This window comes from Hypanus sabinus, chromosome 10 (genome assembly GCF_030144855.1).
Source record: "Hypanus sabinus isolate sHypSab1 chromosome 10, sHypSab1.hap1, whole genome shotgun sequence".
NCBI lineage: Eukaryota > Metazoa > Chordata > Chondrichthyes > Myliobatiformes > Dasyatidae > Hypanus > Hypanus sabinus.
The window spans coordinates 73,526,414-73,544,366 of NC_082715.1; the positions used below are offsets into that span (position 1 = coordinate 73,526,414).

A 17,953-nucleotide genomic window follows, 5' to 3' on the forward strand; every position below is an offset into this window, starting at 1 on the left:
CTGATCAAAGCCTTATAAAGCCTCAGCATCACACCCTTGCTGTTATCTCCTAGTCTTCTTGAAATGAATGCTAACATTGCATTTGCCTTCCTTATCACCGACTCAACCTATGAGGTAACCTTTAGGGAATCCTACACAAAGACTCCCAAGTCCCTACATACCTCTGATTTTTTAAATTTTCATCTCACTTAGGAAATAGTCTACACTGCCTATAAAAAATATTCACCACTCTTGGAAGTTTTTATGTTTTATTGTTTTCCATCATTGTATCACAGTGGAGATAATTTGACTTTTTTGACACTGATCAACTCCTTTGTGTCAAGGTGAAAACAGTGAATACTTCTTATGGGCACAGTATGTCTTAATCCCTTCTACCAAAGTGCATGACCATACTCTATATTCCATTTGCCGCATCTTTGCCCCTTCTCCCAATCCGTCCAAGTTCTTCTGCAGACTCCCTGCTTCTTCAAGACTACCTGCTGCCCCTCCATCTAGCTCTGTATCGTCTGTAAACTTGGCCACAAAGTCATCAATTCCATTACTCAAATCATTGATATGCAGCATGAAAAGAAGCAGTGCTGACGCCGGTCCCTGTGTAACACCACTATTCACAAGTAGCCAGTCAGAAAAAGCCCGCTTTATTCCTACTCTTTACCTTCGGCCAATCAGCCATGCTAGTATGTTTCCTGTAATACCACGGGCTCTTATCTGTTAAGCAGCTTCATGTGCAGCATCTTGCCAAAGGCCTTCTGAAAATCCAAGTAAACCACATGCACTGACTCTCCTTCGTCTATATTGCCTGTTACTTCCTCAAAGAATTCCAACAGATTTGTCAAGCAAGATTTCCCCTGAAGGAGACCATGCTTACTTAAAACTAATCAGTAAGCTTCAAGACGGTGGCTTCAAAACCTCCCTGTGCAATTGGATCCTCGATTTCCTCACTTACAGACCCCAGTCAGTTCAGATAGCAAAAACATCTCCTCCATCAACCTCCAAAGAAAGTGTGCTTAGCTCCCTGCTCTACTTGCTTTACACTTATGACTGTGTGGCTAAGCACAATTCCAATGCCATATATAAATTAGCTGACTACATAACTGTTGTTGACCGAATCAAAGGCAGTGACAAATCAGCATATAGAAGGGAGATTGAAAATCTGGCTGAGTGGTGCCACAACAGTAACCTTTTATTCAATGTCAGCAAGCTGATTATTGACTTCAGTAGGAGGAAACTAGAAGTCCATGCACCAGCCCTCATCTGGGATCAGAGGTGGAGAGTATCAGCAACTTTAAGTTCCTTGGTATTATCATTTTAAAGGACCCATCCTGAGCCCAGCTCTTAAGTGCAATTATGACTAAAGCACAGTACCGCCTCTACTTCCTTAGGAGTTTGCAGAGATTTGCCATGACATCTGAAGCTTTGACAAACTTCTCACAGTGTGGATTTAGGAAGAACAGGAGCACAATTGACATGATCTTCACAGCCCAGCAACTTCTGGAAAAGTGCCAGAAGCAACAACAAGACCTGTTTATGGCCTTTGTCGACCTCTCCAAAGCATTCGACTCTGTGCAAAGAGAGTTCTGACAGGATGTCCTCCTCAGGTTTGGCTGTCACAATAAATTTGTTAACATCCTCTGCCATTTAGACGATGGGATGACTGCTCAGGTGACCATAGGAAGACAAGAGTCCGAGCCCTTCCTTGTATGCACAGGGGTGAGGCAGGGGTATGTGCTAGCCCCAGTGCTCTTTAACATTTTCCTTTTGTGTGTTACCAAGCTTCTCCACAATTAGATTGAGGACAGCAGCGGTGTGGCAGTGGACATCAGATTAGATGGCAACCTCTTTAACATCAGGAGGCTCCACGCAGCCACCAAACTCCGTAGAGAGCGGGTCCTGGAGTTGCAGTATGCAGATGACTGTGCTCTTGTGGCCCATACTCCAGAGGATCTTCAGACTGTCCTTGCTGTGGCGGTGAGAGCGTACAGCAGGATGGAGCTGACCGTCAATACCACCAAGACAGAAGTGGTTTGCCAATGGAGTGCCAGTGTCCCACCCACCCTACCTGCCTTCACTGTGGGTGATGAAAAGCTGTCAGTAGTGCCATCTTTCAAATATCTAGGAGCATTCTCTCTGAGGATAGCACCATTGACAATGACATCCAGAGCCGCATTAAACAGGCATCAGCTACCTTTGGGAGACTTCAGCATAGTGTCTTTCAGAACAGGAGCCTTCGTCCCTCCACAAAGGTCACCGTATACCAAGCAGTCTGTGTCACCACCCTCCTTTATAGCTGTAAAGCTTGGGTAACCTACAGCCGTCACATCAAGTCCTTGGAGCGCTTCCACATAAGCGGTCTTCAGCACATCCTGGGAATTACCTGGCGTGAGCAGGTGCCTCACACTGAAATACTTGTAAAGACCAACTGCAGAAGTATTGAGGCCATGATCACCCAGCTTCAGCTGCAGTGGCTGGGGCACGTGATAAGGATGCCCCCATGTCGGCTATCCCACGGCGTGTTATATGGCCAGCTGCATCATGGTTGATGCTCAGCTGGAGGGCTGAAGAAGCACTATAAGGATCAGATGAAGAATGCTTTAAGGAAGTGCAAGATCAGACCCGAGGACCTGGAGGATGTTGCTGCTGATTAACACTTGGCGACAGCTGTGTAGGGATGGGGTTCGTATTCTGGAGATGGAAAGAACAACCAGAAGACAGCAGAAGAGACCCAGGAGAAATGCAGCTGTAGTTGCCATCACTACCTTATACATGTCCCACCTGCAATAGAACTTGTGGGTCCAGGATAGGACTGTATAGACATCAAAGATCTCACCGTTAAAGGAGTGGACGTTGTCATCGGGTTCCAATGGACAACCGAAGAAGAAGAAATGTACTTTTTCTGCTGCTTTGGCAAGTAAACTATAACCATAAACTATCTCTGTTTCAGAATTATTCCTGTGAACATTCTTGTAAATTAGATCTTTTTCCCCAAGTTTTAAAGAACAGATATGAAACATAATACCAAGGGCACAACTGGCAATATAAGTAACTGATAGAAACCTGGTGGTTATACTGACATTGATTATATTTTCAGCTAGGGTACTATGAAACCACAAGGACTCCAAGTTGCCGCATAAAGAAACCTCAGAGAATCATGATATTATAACTGAAATGTAACAGCAAACAGATTAGCAGCATTATAAATAAACATAGGTACCTCTATCTATATTTGACACACTGTACAATAAAGAACTGATGTACAAATTCAATCAGTAACATGAGAACAATGACTCAGCAAATGAAAGATCACAGTTGGCTAAAATAAATAAGAAATTATGTTCAGTAAGGAATTTGTTACAGTTTCAGGCCAGTGCCTAATCATCTGTGTCATCTCAAATGTAATTACTCTGACTGCCAGCAACGTCCAAGACGGTAGAAATGCATTAAAGAAATATGCAGGGTGGGCATATTTGTCCTCCGCTTCACTGTCTGAACCTCAATGTGGGGTGAGAAACTTAAAGCTTTATTTGTCATAGGTATATTGAAACCAGTATTTATCACTCTTCCTTAGAAACCTGGAGCAATAGAATGTGAATTACATAGGACCATAAGTTCAATGAGTCATATCACCAAGATACTTCTAAGAATTTTGATGACAAGAGCTAAAAGTAAGATACAAGCTGAAATAGGTAAAGAACAATGTGGTTTTGTAAAAGGCAAAGGTACATGAAATGCAATATTGATGTTAAGGATACTATCAGAACGAGCTATTCAAGTGCAAAAAGATTGTTTGTTTTATCAACTACACAAAAGCATTTGATAAAGTGAAGCACAATAAGTTATTTGAAATATTACAGGACACTCTGGATCTGGTTTTGAAAGACCTCTGCCTAATCAGAAATCTGTAATGGGACCAAACTGCCGCTGTAAGAATAGATGTAGAAGTGAGTCAGTTTACGAAAATCAAGAGAGGCGTTAGACAAGAGTGTGTTTTCTCCCCTGATTTGTTCAATGTGTACAGTGAAACAATATTACAAAAAATAAGATACATCTTGGGAATCAAAGTTGGCGGTGAAAACATCAATAATTTCAGATCTGCGGATGACACTGTGTTAATTGCGAGTACGGAGGAAGAACTACAAAACTCAATTGATATAGTTGTTGAAGAAAGTGAAAAAATGGGTCTATCAATTGCAAAAAGACAGAATGTATGGTGATATCAAAAAAGAAGGAGAATCCTATCTGCAGACTGAGAATAAATGGTGAAAACATAAATCAAGTACAGAACTTTTGCTACTTAGGAAGCTGAGTGACATCAGATGGCAGGTGCCACATGGACATCAAAAGAAGAATAGGGATGGCAAAAGATACCTTTACGAGAATGAAGAGTGTACTGACCAACACAACCCGCCTCAGAGTACTGAAATGTTACGTTTATCCAGTTATATTATATGGCTCAGAATGTTGGACAATATCTAGTAACATGAGGAAATGAATTGAAGCAGCAGAGATGTGGTTTCTGAGGAGGATGAAAAGAATATCATGGACGAAACAAATATCTAATGAGGATGTCATGAACAGAGCAAGCACAAGAAGAGAAATTATGTATGAGATCATGAAAGGGCAACGTAACCTCATTGGACATGTGATTAGGAAAGAGGAATTGGAATGCACGGTAATTATGGGAAAGTGAAGGGAAGAAATCAAGTGGAAGGCAAAGACAAATGATGATGGAGACAGCAGCCAGAGAACTGGAAATGAATACCAGTGAATGAATCCACTTGACCTGAAACAGGAGTGTGTGGGCCATGGCAGTCAAAGCTCAAACTGGGCACGACACCTGATGATGATGATGACATCGAAACATATGGTAAAACATGTTGTTTGGCCTCAATGTCTGACATGGGTAGGCACAGAAGTGTCACCATGCTTCCAGCACCAACATAGCATGCCCACAACTTACTAACCCTAACCTTTGGAATGTGAGAGGAAATCAGAGCACCCCGAGGAAACACACACCATCACAGGGAGAATAAGATCTTAAGACCATAAGACATTGGAGCAGAATTAGGCCACTTGGCCTGTCGAGTCCGCTCTGCCATTCTATCAAAGCTGATTTATTATTTGTTACGAACCCCGTAACTGGGTCACTTACCAGCAAAGATAGAGAGTTTTGTTGAAGTCTGATGGTACTATTTTTAACAGTATTTATTAGTAAAAATACACAAAAGTAATGTCAATGCAAATATACAGGTAATATACGTCGTCAATACCAAATCTAAAAGTGCGGGTATAATAATAATCAATAAGAAATAAGCTCTATTGTTGTCTAGGGGATAATGTATTGTCTGATGGAAATATAACAGTCACTCAGTTCATGCAGGCTGCAGCCTTTGGGGACCGCTGGGTTTACAATGATTGGAGAGAGAGAGAGATTTTGAGAAACTTGCCGGCTTTCCTTTTATGATTTCGATCCGTCAGAGTCTCATTGGTGTGGCCGGTCACTTGTGGCCTCTCCTTTAGCTAAGCCATTCTTCCATGGCGAGCCCGCCAATCCCAGGCAAGGGAAGGACGCACACGAGCCCCCACCGGCTGTCGCTATTAAACGCTTGTCACGGGATTTCTAGCGTTTCTCCTGGTGCGTCTAAAGGGGTTGTTCCCCAGACCTTCTTTTATCCTTACTCACTGGGTCTCAGATGTCAATCAGGTTGGGATGATGCAATCCCTCAACCAGCCCACTCTGGTCATCCCCTGAGGGGCTTCAATGAATAGTACAGTACTCAATACACAATTCTGTCTCCAAGAGACAATAGCCGTTATCAATGGTTTTGTTTTGCTGAGGCCAGGACACATTCTAAACCTTGTGGATTCTCTCTCATTTCCTGGGTCCCAGACCCGAATTAATAGCGATCTTGCGATTCTCAAAAAGGAGGTGGCGACTTTGTACCCTTCGGCCCCTCAGAGTTGTGGCACATTCGTAACATATTCCTCTCAACTCCATTCTCCTGACTTCTTTCGATAACGTTGATGCCTTGACTTATCAAGAACCTATCAACCTTTGTCTTAAATATACCCAATGACTTGACCTCCACAGCTACGTGTGGCAATGAATTCCGCAGATTCACTACTATCAAAATTCTGTAAATTCCATAGAAATCTGATGGTGGACGGGAAGAAGCTGTTCCTAAAACATTAAGAGTGTGTCATTAGGGTTGTACAAGAATGTCATAGTTTCTCCCTACCCACCACCCACCACCTACGACCTATATTCTTTACCAAGTCTTGCAATATTATACCTATATCTACTGAGCTCTCCAGGAGTGGTACATGGGATTCTGTTACATTTCTTTAAACTTGAAGTCCAGTTTGAGGCACCAATCTCCTTTGAAGGGAATTCGAATAGGTTTATCACTGTCATGAATGCAGTTCATACAAATCAACACATTACAACAATGTATTGTGGTAAGACAATAACGGAGTACAGAATAAAGGAAATGCAGTGCAGGGAGACAATAAGGTGCAACGAGGGACCAATCAGCAGAGAGAGCCAGGAGCTGTTCTTGAGACTGGTGGTTAAGTGCTCTCAGGTTTTTGTATCTTCTGCTTGGGGTGGGGGGAGAAAATGTGCAAATTCCACACTGACGGATCCTGAGGTTGGGATTGAGCCTTGGTCCCTGGTGCTCTAAGGCAGCCGCTCTATCATCTGCTTCACAGTACCATCACAATTTGGCCTAAATAGCAGTGTTCTTGCTCAAGACATTGAAGAAGCTGCAACTTGGCTAGTACCCAAGATGGAATTGACTAGATTTACAACCCTCTGCAGCTTCTTTGGGTCCTGTGCAGTAACCCCTCCATACCAGACAGTGATGCAGCCTGTCAGAATGCTCTTCACAGTACAACTATAGAAGTTTTTGAGTGTATTTGTTGACATGCCAAATTTCTTCAAACTCCTAATAAAATATAGCCACTGTCTAGCCTTCTTTATAAATACATTGATATATTGGGGCCAAGTTAGATCCTCAGAGATCTTGATACTCAGCAACCTGAAGCTGCTCACTCTCTCCTCTTCTGATCCCTCTATGAGGATTGGTGCGTGTTCCTTCGTCTTACCCTTCCTGAAGTCCACAATCAGTTCTTTCATCTTACTGAGGTTGAGTGCCAGGTTGTTGATACAACACCCCTACACTAGTTGGCATATCTCGCACCTGTACGCCCTTTCATCTCCATCTGAGATTCTACCAACAATGGTTGTATCATTAGCAAATTTATAGATGGTATTTGAGCTATGCCTAGCCACAGAGCCGTGTGTGTATATGTGAAACAAATCAAAAGCAAAAGCATGGGAGACCAGAAAAAGAAGTTTACTTTTAATTTTTGTTTTAGTGAGACAAGCACATATGACGTGGTGACATATTGATGTAGGCCATTAATATACTTTTACATATAATCCATAATGAATTCTGTAAACAAAGAAAGCTTACTCAAACAATATATTAAAAATATTACTGAAATCCCTCCCATACTTTCCTCCAATTGCCTTAAAATTCTGACCCTCATATTAGACATTTCTGTCCTGGAAAAGATCTCTGATTATCCACTTAATCTATGCCCTTTACCATCTTGTACATCTCTATAAAATTCAACTCTCATTCCTCTTTGCTCCAGAGAGAAAAGCCCTATCTTGCTTAATCAGAGTCATTTTATTATCACAAAGTTGTATGATGTCAGATCTATTGGTTTGCAGCAACAGTTCAGTACAAGGTGAGGGGTCCCCAGTCATCTTGCATTTCATAACACTCGACCTTGCACCTGATCTATCAAGAACTGTACGGTGGCTGCCCATGCATTAGTCTCCCCACCTTAAACAAAGTCAAGCACTGGCATTCTCAATTCAGGGAATAACCCCTCAGGTGAACATCATACCTGACTCAAGTGATCATGCAACTACAGTGCAAAAACAATAATTTACAAATTAAATAGTGCAACAGAGAACAGAGGAATGGTTTTCAAGAGTTTTTTTCCTCTGAACTCTTACCTTAATATTCTCGTCTATCTACATCCATTTCAATTTCAGAATTTGGATGCCATTGTGCTTACGGTACTTTTAAATGTTCATATAAAGCAAAATGCAATAGCTTCATGAAATCAGAATTCGAATGCTGAAAAAAACAAGCATAAGAAAATACTCAGCAGGTCAGGCAGCATCAATGGAGCTGGAAGTGGAATCCAAGGTTCAAGCCTTTCATTGGGATTGAAATATATTCAGAAGGTCCAGTCAATCAGAGTCTGAAATGTGAACAAAGTTCAAGTTCAAGTTTAATTGTCATTCAACCATACATATTTAAACAAAACAGAACTCCGAAGCCAAGGTGCAAAACACAGCACATATAGTTACAATAGCAGGTACAGTCACAAAAAATAATATTAGCACAAGTCCCTGAGTGGCATGGCCTGAAGATTGGTATGGTGTCCTAATGCAACGTTTCTGCTAGAACCAGTAGGTAGCAGTTCCTCATCTCGTGCTGGGTCACGAGACAAAGGCAAAACTGCTTGACTTGCACTGGATCAGCTACAGCCAATGCAGCTTTTGTCTTCCAGGAAAAATAACAATTGAATGGCTTAATGCTTCATGGTTGAGCAGGTAATGAAATTTGCACAAAGTGTTACGGACTATTAATGTTTATGATGAAGATTAATTGTACCTGAAATCCCTCCCATAGTAGACAAGTCCCCTCACAAGTGTTCTATGTTGATATATTCTGTTGTTCTTAAAATAAAAGGAAAGGTGATGACAGATATTTGTGGATAGACAAGTGCAAATTTTGGCTTAAATTAAACCCTACAAGCAGCTTCAAAGTCAAATGCAAACTTGGTAAGTTTTCCAGACACAGCTCACACCGTAATGCGATTATGGCACCGGCAACCTGGGTTCAGTTATGCATGGACTAGATGGACTGAAGGGCCTGTCTCTGTGCTGTAAAGCTTTATGAATCTATGACTTTAATTTCTTCCACTGTCTGTAGGGAGTTAGTACATTCTCCCTGTGACAACACAGGTTTCCTCCCACATTCCAAAAATGTACAGGTGTATTTGGACAGCCTGGGGTGGTTAGGCCAAAAGGGCCTGTTACACTGCTTATCTCTAGATAAATTAGTTCAAATCATGGGATCTAAATCTAAATCTTAGATCTAATTCTAAATCTACATACAAATCTCAATGAAACAAACATAAAGGATGGCATGGGAGCGTAGCAGTTAGTGAAAGTGCTTTACAGCACCAGCAATCAGCGACCCGGGTTCAATTCTCACCATTGTCTGTAAAGAGTTTGTACATTCTCCCATGTTTGCATGCGTTTCCTCTAAGTGCTCTGGTTTCCTTAATAGGTCACATGGTGTAATTGGGTGGTGCAGGCTCATTGGGCTGGAAGGACCCGTTAACTGTGTTGAATCTCTAAATAGAATAAATGATCTGCAATATGCAAAGTGCTTATTTCTCCAAGAAAAAAAGGAAATCACACAAATCGCAGACTCTGAGGTCTTTGAGGTGGACTGCAGCCATTGACATTGGAAACAAGTGCAGCGAGGGAATTAAACTGACTTGGTGACACATTAATATCCTTGACACATTATCAAAATGAACTAAGCTGTTAAAATAATACCTTTGATAGAATTTAGTGGTTAGAAATGAGAGGACTGGACTACTAATTAGATTTAATTCCACCAGAGCAATTAGTTGAAAATATACACCAGCAGGTTTAGGTATAGTTATTACCCTTCAATCATCAGGGTCCTGAACCAGTGTGAGTAACATCACTCACCTCAATAATGAACTGATTCCACAACCTAAGGATTCACTTTTAAGGACTCTACAACTCATATATTTGTTTACTTATTTATTATTATTATTTTGTATTTGTACAGTTTTGTCTTCTTTTGCACATTGTTTTTTTGTCAGTTTCTGTTCGTGTGTAGTTTTTAATTGATTCTCTTGTGTTTCTCAGTTCTCTACTATGAATGTCTGCAAGAAAATGATTCTCATGCAGTATATTGAAACATATACATATCTATTTTAACAATAAATTAACTTTGAACTTTGGAAACGTAGGATCAGTAATAATGAGAATGATTGTAATGAACCCATAGCTTCATTAAAGAGCTTCAGGTAAGGAAATCAGGAATTCTTAGCTGCCAATCCTCTATGTAAATCCAGATGCAATATGACCAACTCATAACAGCACTTGTGACCCAGCAAACTGCTGGATGGTGTCAAAATTAAACATAGAACTAGAACAGCACTATGCAGGCCATTCAGCCTGCAATGTTGTGCCTATCTTGATGCTGATTTGTACTAAATCTCACAGCACAGTCACTGTCAAATTAACACAGGAGGCCAAATGCAGGTCAGCAAGCAAAAGATTTGAATAAAGGAGTTTTTGCAAGATTTTGTTGGCGCAATCACAGTGAATCAGGAAACCTCTCACGTTAGCAAAGACAAATAAAAATAAGGCAGGGACGAGCAGAGCAGCCATTGTGTGAGTGGAGAGGTTTTGTCTCATCAGGCTTGGATGTAATAAGTATTTGATAGGTTTTTCTTCTTCATTCTTTGTCTGTGTAGTTCATAGTGCAGTGAGAATGACTCCAGGAGCTGTGTTGGGTTTTGTGTGAGATGTGGGAGTTCTGGGAGACCTCCAGCCTCCTGGATAACCACATCTGCACCAGGCATATTGAGCTGCAGCTCCTCAGAGAATGTGTTAAGGATCTGGAGCTTAATGACCTTCAGCTCATACAAAAAACTGAGGAGCTACAAGGAGGTATTCACTCCTACGTTGCAGGAGGCAGGACAATGGGTGACTGTCAAGAGAGAGAAGGGAAACGGCAGCCAGTGCAGAGTACTCCTGTGGCCATTCCCCAAAATAATAAGTATACTGTCTTGGATAACGTTAAAGGGGACAACTAGCAGGGGCTGAGCTGTACTGACCAGGTTCCTGAAACTGAGTTTGGCATTGTGTTCAGAAGATGGGGCGAGAAGAGGACTGCAGTGCTGATAGACAAGTCTATAGTTAGACAAGCAGACATGAGATTCTGTGGACACAATAGAGACACCTGGATGGTAGGTGCCAAGGTCAGAAATGTCTCGGATCGGGTCCATGAAGTTTTCCAGGTAACGGTAAACAGTCTTGTTACATATTGACATCAATGATATAGGTAGGAAAACCTAGGCAGTCCTGAAAAGAAAATTTAGGGGTCCAGATAGAAAGCTGAAAAGCAGAACATCTAGGGTAGCAATCTCTGGATTGCAACCTGTACCACACACCAGTGAAAGTAGGAATAGAATGCTTTGGCAGATGAATGCGTAGCTGAAAAACTGGTGCAGGGGCAGGGTTTTAGATTTCTGGATCATTAGGATCTCTTCTGGGGAAGGTATGACCTACACAAAAGGGATAGGCTGCACCTGAACCCGAGGTTTGCTGGAGCTATTGGGTGGGTTTAAATTAATTTGGCAGGCGGTGGGTGGGGACAGTGTGATGGGGCTGGGGACATGGCTGTGGTTTACAAGCAGAGGCAGTGTGTAGGGAATTGCCAGGAAAGGTAGGCAGATAATAGGGCAAAATTGCAGTCAGTAGGATGAGTGTAGGTCTGTAGTCTAGTGTAGATTTCTCTGTGTTGTTTTTTTTTTTACGTAGTTAAGTCTAGTTTTTGTACTGTGTCATGTTACACCATGGTCCTGAAAAATGTTGTCTCATTTTTACTATGTACTGTACCAGCAGTTATAGTCGAAATGACAATAAAAGTGACTTGACTTGACTTGAGTTGCAGAGTAGAAGAAGGGTCGAAAAGGGTGTTGGATACAGGACTGAAGGTTTTAATTTTGAATGCATGCAATATGCAGAATAAAGTAGATGATCTTGTAGCGCAGTTAGAGATGAGCAGATGTGACGTGGACATCACTGAGTCATGGCTGAGAGAAGATTGTAGTTGGGAGCTTAACATCCAAGGATACACATTGTATCAAAAGGACAGGTAGGTAGATAAAGGTAGTGGTGTGGCTCTGTAGGTAAAAAATTAAATCAAATCATTAGAAAGAGGTGACATAGGAAGATGCAGAACTGGGTAGAGATAAGAAACTGTAAGGGTAAAAAGACTCTGATGAGAGTTATATACAGGTCTCCAAAGAGTAGCCAGGATGTGGGATACAAATTACAATGGAAGATAAAAAAGGCATGTTAAAAGGGCAACATTTTGATAGTCATGAGAGATTTCAAAATACAGGTAGATTAGGAAAATTAGGTTGGTGCTGGATCCCAAGGGAGAGATTTTTTAGAATGCCTACAAGATGTTTTTTCAGAGCAGCTTGTGGTTGAGCCCACTTGGGGATCAGCTATTCTGAATTGTGTGTTGTGTAATGATCTAGATTGGATTAGGGAACTTAAGATGAACCTTTGGGGAGTAGTGATCATACTATGATAGAGTTCACTCTTCAATTTGAGAAGGAGAAACAAAGTCAGATGTATCTGTATTATAAAGGAGTAAAGGGAATTACAAAGGCATGAGAGAGGATCTGGGCAAAGCTGACTGAAAGGGCACACTAGCAAGAATGACAGCAGAGCACTGATGGCCAGAATTTCTGTGAACAATGCTGGCAGGACAGATACATCCCAAAGAAGAAGGCAGGATGAGGGAACTGTGGTTGGCAAGGGAAGTCAAAGCCAACATAAAAGCAAAAGAGAGGGCATATTATACAGCAAAAATTAGTGAGAAGTTAGAAGGCTGAGAAACTTTTAAAAACCAACAGAAGGCAACTAAAAAGCTAAGAGATGAGGGGGGTAGTTGAAAAATGAAGGTAAGCTAGAACATAATATCAAAGAGGATACTAAAAGAAGAGAGGTGAGAGCAGACATTGCACCACTGGAAAATCATGCTACAGAGGTAGTAATGGGGACAAGCAAATACTGCACCAACTGAATAATTTTATTTGCATCAGTCTTCACTTTAGAAGACACTAGCAGTGTGCCAGATGTTTGAGAGTGCCAGGGGGAGAAGTGGGTGCAGTTGCTATTATGAGAGAAAAGGTTCTTGGGAAGCTGAAAGGTCTGAAGGTATACACAAGTCACCTGGACTAGATGGACTATACCCTAGGTTTCTGAAAGAGTATCTGAAGAGATTGTGGAGACATTAATAAGGATCTTTCAAGAATCATTTGATTCTAGAATGGTTCTGCAGGACTGGAAAATTGCAAATGACTCTTCACGCTTCAAGAAAAAAAGAAGAAAGGCTGAAGATCAGATAGCCTGATCTCAGTGGTGAAAAAGATGCTGGAGTCAATTGTTAAGGATGTGTTCTCAGAATACTTGAATGCACATGGTAAAGTAGGCCGAAGTCAGTATGGTTTCCTTAAGGGAAAATCTTGCCTGACAAATCTATTAGAATTCTTTGAGGAAATAACTAACAGAATAGTCAAATGAGAATTGATGGATGTTGTGTACTTGGATTTTTAGAAAGCCTTTGACAAGGTGCCACAAATGAGACTGCTTAACAAGATAAGAGTGCATGGTATTACATAGAACCATAAATCATTACAACACAGAAACAGGTCTTGTGGCCCTTCTTGGCTGTGCTGTACCAGTTTTTCTGCCTAGTCCCACTGACCTGCACCTGGGCCATATCCCTCCAAACCCCTCTCATCCATATACCTGTCCAAGTTTTTCTTAAATGTCAAAAGTGAGCCTGCTTCATTTGGCAGCTCATTCCACACTCCCACCACTCTCTGCGTGAAGAATCCACCCCCCCCCCAATGTTCCCTTTAAACCCTTAACCCATGACCTCTGTTTTTTTTCTCCTCTGGCCTCAGTGGAAAAAGCCTGCTTGCATTCAGTCTATCTATACCCATCATAATTTTATACACCTCTATCAAATCACCCCTTATTCTCCTATGCTCCAGGGAATAAAGTCCTAACCTATTCAACCTTTCTCTGTAATTCAGTTTCTCAAGTTCCGGCAACATCCTTGTAAACCTTCTCTGCACTCTTTCAACCTTATTAATATTCTTCCTGTAATTAGGTGACGAAAACTGCACACAATACTCCAAATTCGGTCTCACCAGTGTCTTATACAACCTCACCATTACATTCCCATTCTTATACTCAGTACTTTGATTTATTAAGGCCAATGTACCAAAAGCTCTCTTTACAACCCTATCTAATTGTGACGCCACATTTAGGGAATTATGTATCTGTACTCCCAGATTCCTCTGTTCTGCTGCACTCCTCAGTGTCCTACCATTTACCTTGTATGTTCTCCCTTGGTTTGACCTTCCAAAGTGCAATACCTCACACTTGTCCTCATTAAACTCCATCTAACAACAACTCACACAAAATGCTGGTGGAACACAGCAGGCTAGGCAGCAATCTATAGGGAGAAGCGCTGTCGACGTTTCGGGCTGAGACCCTTCGTCAGGACTAACCGAAAGGAAAGATAGTAAGAGATTTGAAAGTAGTGGGGGGGAGGGGGAAATGCGAAATGATAGGAGAAGATACAGAGCTGGAGAAGGGAAAGGATCATGGGATGGGAGGCCTCAGGAGAAAGAAAGGGGGGGGGGGGGGGGGAGCACCAGAGGGAGATGGCGAACAGGAAAACAACTAAATATGTTATGGATGGGGTAAGAGGGGGAGGAGGGGCATTAACGGAAGTTAGAGAAAGGAAGACATCTCCTTTATCCTGGAAAGAAAAGCCTCATCCTGAGAGCAGATGTGGTGGAGATGGAGGAATTGTGAGAAGGGGATAGCCTTTTTGCAAGAGACAGGGTGGGAAGAGGAATAGTCCAGGTAGCTGTGACAGCCTTAAACTCCATCTGCCATTTTTCTGCCCATTCCTCCAACTAGTCCAAATCCCTCTGCAAGCTTTGAAAACCTTCCTCACTGTCCACTACACCTCCAATCTTTGTATCATCAGCAAATTTGCTGATCCAATTTGCCACATTATCATCCAGATCATTGATATAGATGACAAATAACAATGGACCCAGCACTGATCCCTGTGGCACACCACTAGTCACAGGCCTCCACTCAGAATAGCAATCCTCCACTACCACTCTCTGGCTTCTTCCATTGAGCCAATGTCTAATCCAATTTACTATCTCTCCATGTATACCTAGCGACTGAGTCTTCCTAACTAACTTCCCATGCGGGACCTTGTCAAAGGCCTTACTGAAGTCCATGTATACAATATCCACTGCCTTTCCTTCATCCATTTCCTGGTAACTTCCTCGAAAAACTCTAACAGATTGAGTAAACATGACCTACCACGCACACAGCCATGCTGACTTTTTCTAATAAGTCCCTGTCTATCCAATACTTGTAGGCCCTATCTCTTCGTATTCCTTCCAATAATTTACCTACTACCGATGTCAAACTTACCCGCCTATAATTCCCCGGCTTACTTTTTGAGCCTTTTTTAAGCAACGGAACTACATGAGCTATCCTCCAATCCTCCAGCACCTGACCCATGGATATCGACATTTTAAATATTTATGAGGCAGTCATGAGGCCTCACTTGCAGTATTGTGAGCAGTTTTGGGCCCCGTATCTAAAAAGGAAGTGATGACATTGGAGAGGGTGCAGAGGAGGCTTACAAGAATGATTTCTGGAATGAAAAGCTTATTGTATGAGAAGCAATTGATTGCTCTGGACCTTCCCTCACTGGAATTTAGAAGGATGAGGGGGAGCTCATTGAAACATATCAAATATCAAATAAAGCAAGAGAAAACCTGCAAACATTGGAAATCCAAGCAACGCACATGAACTACTGGAGGAACTCAGCAGGTCAGGCAGCATTAATTGAAAAGAGTTAACAGTTGACATTTCAAGCCGATATGTTCTGAGGAAGGTTCTCGGCCCAAAACATCAACAGTTTACACTTTTCCATAGATGCTGGCCTGGCCTGCTGAGTTCCTCCAGCGATTTAAATGTTGAAAGGCCTAGACAGAATGGATGTGAATGTTTCCTATGGTGGGAGAGTCTAGTGTAGGGTAATGTATTCAATGGAAAAGTACATAATTCACAACCATTGACATTGAGTTGGGGGTTCACGGTAAGTGACTAGTCTGCATGTGTATGGCCTCAACAGCTGGCCACGAGAGGCAATCAGCACCAGCATTATTTTTCCCCTTGACATGTTGTATATCAATTGCAAACTCTGATCTGTAGGCCAGTTGTCATTGCTGCTGTGCAAACCAAGGGTGTGATAATTTGGCCATTGTGTGCACGAGGGATTTGCAGTCAACAAATGCTGTGAAGTGACATCCCACTAGAAGAAAACTAAAATGGCGGACAGCCAGATAGAGATGGAGAAGCTCACTGTCAAACATGCTATACTTCTCTTCGGTGGGCAGGAGCTGACAGTTGAAGAAGGCTAGTAACTCCTGTGAAGTTCTCACTAACACTTCAAGATTCAGTTCTGTTCAATGTCATTTCCAGTACACAATTTCCAAAACAAAATATTTGTTACTCCTATCCTGATTCAACACACAAAAACTCAACAAGATGTTCTGATCAAGATGACGCCTGTGTACTCTGCTCCTTTAGTTGTCACCTCCTGGATAGATCATGAAACAATCTTTTTCACTTTTTTATGACTTTTACATTTGTGTATTGTTTTGAATGTGATTCTTGAATTGTTGGAGCCCGTGTTTTGCTGTTTGGAAATCATTTGGGTGCTTCAGCGCTCTACAGTGAGAGGATTCCTGGAGGCAGAGGCAGCGTGAGTAAAGAATGAACCTTGTAGCAAGAAGGCTGCGGGATGGTGGATGAGCCAACGTTTGACCCCATTCCACCAATTAAAGCTCCCATTATTCACCAATTCGAGCGATGAGGGAGATTGAAGCTTCGAAGAAAGTGTGGTGGGTGAGCGCCGGCTGCCTGTCTTTTGATTGGTTGCTCTCCAGAGAGTGGGGAGCCTGCTGCTGTGCCTGAGCCCAGAGAGTATTGTCCAGATTTTATTCTGCATTTTGGATGTGGACTTTGGACTATTGACTCTTTTTCAGTCTTATAGTCTTTATACTCTGTGTTCTTTCTCTGATCCTTTCGATGTTTTTTGAGCAGGGAAGGAGTTTTGTGGGTTGATGTCCCTGATCTATTTCATTCTTTTTTGTGCAGCAGGAGGGATTTGGGGAAGGGTCAATATGCCTGTTCCGTTTTGTTCATTTTTTTAATGCGGGGCGTGGGATTTGGGGCTTGATGTTTCTGTTTCGTTTTTGTGCATTTTTTATGCAGCAAGGGGGATTTGGGGGTCGATGTGCCTGATCTGTTTTTCTTGGTTTTTTTTGTGCAGAAGGAGGGATTTTTGGGTTGATGTGCCTGATCCATTTTGCGTTATATTTTGTGTGGGAAGAAGAATTTGGGGAATGAGGGGCCTGTTCCATTTTGATTTGTTTTTTTTTTGCGGGAAGGTGAGATTTGGGAGTTGATGATTGTGCTGCCTTTCTTTTTTTTTTCTTGGTCTCATGGCTACGCAGAGAATGGAAGAATTTCAGAGTTGTATACTTTGATAATAAATGAACCTTTGGTCCTTTGAGAACACAATAATAGTAAAAATACAGTAAGTATGAATACATAAGAAAATACATAGATTAGATAGATAGATAGATTATATACACACAAAATGACACTAGGAAAGAAGCGTCTGTAAATAAGGTGACTGACAGGAGTTGATATAGAAGTGGTGGGTGGGGGGGAGGAGGTGGAGCTGTTGATCAACCATACTGCTTGGGGGAAGTAACTTTATACAAGATAACAACACACATGACATACATTAGTCAATTATCAGAATCATATCTCAAGGCCACCATTTTAATCTCTTCTGCCAGCATCCCTAGGTACATCCTGTCCAGCAATCAACACTATTGAGGACAGCATGAATGAATAGTGGATAGAGTAACACTTTAGAGTGCCAGCTCTAAGATCAGG

The 17,953-nt window shown here is 41.8% G+C and overlaps 1 protein-coding gene across 5 annotated transcripts in view; it reads right to left on the bottom strand.

Moving 5' to 3' along the window:
* elovl5 (ELOVL fatty acid elongase 5) overlaps positions 1-17,953 on the bottom strand; it is a 215,500-nt gene that overhangs the window by 165,460 nt on the left and 32,087 nt on the right. For 4 of the 5 annotated variants that reach the window (XM_059982053.1, XM_059982052.1, XM_059982054.1 and 1 more), the window contains one exon: positions 8,030-8,280. The gene's annotated coding sequence lies outside the window, so the exon portion shown is untranslated. Of the gene's footprint in view, positions 1-8,029; positions 8,281-8,696; positions 15,864-17,953 lie in introns of those variants that run through there. The other variant, XM_059982057.1, reaches the window with a different exon arrangement.